We start from the raw sequence: 2,657 nt of genomic DNA, 5'->3' as shown, positions 1-2,657 counted from the left end.
TGTGTTTCGTGAGTCTGAGGAGGACTTTGTAGATTGGTGTCAGACAGACATGTGGGTGAATGTCACCCTTATGGGCTTGGACTGGAGTAGGTTGGGATGTTTAATGTACAATTATCCTTTACATAAACTCTCTCTTATACACATATGAGTTTCTGTGGAATTGTTTCTCTAGTCTACCCAGACTAGCACAACGTTCAAACAAAAACATTAGTCAAAAGGATCTGCTTCTGTGGTGATTTATGACTTCAGAATCTCCTGGGACAGAATGACTCTGACCTATAGAATCAATGTCAGTAACAATCAACTAAAGAGTAGATTTCAGAATTTATTACTTATTCCACCCCCACTCCCACCCCCACCGCCCTTCAACTGCACTTTCCCTCTATTGTAAATCTTTGCTTATAGACAGGAGGAGGCTCCCTGTGGCCTCTCCCTTCACTGGGCCTCTCCTTGTGGGGTCCTCTCAGCTCTCAGGCTGAGGCCTAGCTGAGCAGATCCACAGTGACTGCTCATGTTAGGCCCCTTCATAGGCAGGTCTGGTGTGACTCATGTCTTCTGTTGGCAGTGACTTCCTGCACTTAACTGCACACCTAGCTGTGCTGGTGCAGGGTTGGGTGGTAGCTTTGCCAGGCTGAGTGAGACAACCTCCCCACTTCATGGGGAAGAAGTCCTGGGGAAGCATTCCCAGGAATGACCTCCCTGCCTCACTTTCACTAATGGACCCAGGGAGACCAGGAGGACCACTGCTATCCTCATGGGTGTAACAGAGATAGGAGGTTGGTGGAGTCATGGGAGAGGCTGAGAAGTTGAAAGTTGAGGGCTTAATCGGCTGTCTTAAAGATCCTTGTGTTGAAGTGAATAACATGCACTCATGCACGTACACACACACACCCTAGATTGATCAACAAGCTTATTTGGGGAGAGGCTGGAGCTGGAGCTTCAGAGTCTGGACTGTGACTTTCAGGGCCCCATGAGATCACAAGAATGAGCTCCAGTGAGCACCAGACAGAAGGCACCAGAACCGAAGCAGGTGCCTGGTTTCCAGCTGAGACAGCAGCACAGACCCTCATAGACAGACCACAGTGCCCTCTGCTGCCCAAGGCCTACAGAGGAAGGCTAGACATACAAGGCCACTGAGAAAGGAAAAGCGTCCCTTCTACATACAACCTTTAGTTCCCTGACCCACACAAGCTTCTGATTGGAGACACAGTCCATACGAAGATCTTTATGTGGGGAGCACACTACATTCAGAAGTAAGACAAACAGTCCTTTCAGGGTGTTGTCGTAGATCTGGGGCCTCTGTTGCCCATTCAATGGACTGACTTTTATACCATCCTACCTACCAGTGGATTTGGGTAGTCTGGAAAGGAAATCTTGACAAGAGCAAACCGCCTCATTTTCCTCTCACACATCTCTGAGGAGCATTGCACCACTGAGAATGACTTGAACATCCAAAATCCTCCCCTACTGCCATCAAATCCATGCCAACTCATCAGCAACCCCATAGAATGGGGAGAACTGCTTTGTAGGGTTTCCAAGCATTTACATCTTTACAGAGACATCTCATGTTTCTCCCTGGAGCAGCTGGTGGGTGGGCACCTCAAACCCAGTGGTGAGCAGCCTAACACCTAACCCACTGCGCCACCAGCACTTCTGATAAGCGCCTAGGACCTTCACAGGTAACAATGAGTCATCTCTGCTATGAAATGCCAAGCAGAGGAGAGGAAGCATGTGCAGGCATCTCAGAAGAATTAAGAGGGAAAAAAAGCTTTGTTGACTAAGGGGATGTAAGGTGTGTTCTCATTTAGACATTCTAGAAAATGGAAATAAGGCAATCCTCACAGGACACAGGTAAGTGGTTGCCAAGGGAGGGCATTGTGTGTGGTGCCATTCCCTGAGTACGAGAGAGCCACCTTGTACCTTGAAGACGACAGAGTGGCAGAGAGAGTGATGACAAGTGGTCACAAAGAGAAGAAGCTGCTGGGCCGGGGCACAGGTTGAGGGTCTTGGATGTGCTGACGTCCTGAAGGGTGTCGGAAGCCATCAGAGGAGCCGCGGGGGCAGAGTGAGCTGTGCATTGAGCTGGAACCAGGAGGTCAGTGGTTGGAGCGCATCGCCGTCCCACAGGATGCAGGGACTCTGCTCCCATCAAGGTTCAAAAGTCTCAGGAATCCGAGTTCTACTCTCTCCTGTGGCTTTGTTGTGAGTTGGAATGGACTCAATGGCATTGGGTGTTTTGTTTTTGAAAAATATGTCAAAACACCCACATGGAAGAAGCACACACACCAACCTGTGTGATTATGAGGTGTCGATGGGACCAGGTATCAGGCATCAAAGACCCAAAACAAAACAAAAAAATCATATCCATGTGAATGAGGGGGAGTATGGAGTGGAGACCCAAAGCCCATCAGTAGTCAATTGGACATCCCTTGTCAGAAGGGTCACAAGGAAGAGACGAGCCAGTCAGGGTGCAGTATAGCACCGGCGAAACACACACAACTTTCCTCTAGTTCTTTAATGCTCCCCATACCCCACCACCATGATCATGGCCCCAATTCTAACTTACAAATCTGGCTAGACCAGAACATGTACACGGGTACAGATAAGAGCTGGAAACACAGGGAATCCAAGACAGATAAACCCCTCAGAACCAATAA

This window comes from Echinops telfairi, unplaced genomic scaffold, assembly GCF_000313985.2.
Source record: "Echinops telfairi isolate 266 unplaced genomic scaffold, ASM31398v2 ScPeMD7_29;HRSCAF=101, whole genome shotgun sequence".
Classification (NCBI taxonomy): Eukaryota; Metazoa; Chordata; class Mammalia; order Afrosoricida; family Tenrecidae; genus Echinops; species Echinops telfairi.
The sequence above is the reverse complement of the archived record's forward strand: the minus strand, read 5'-3'. Positions refer to the sequence as shown.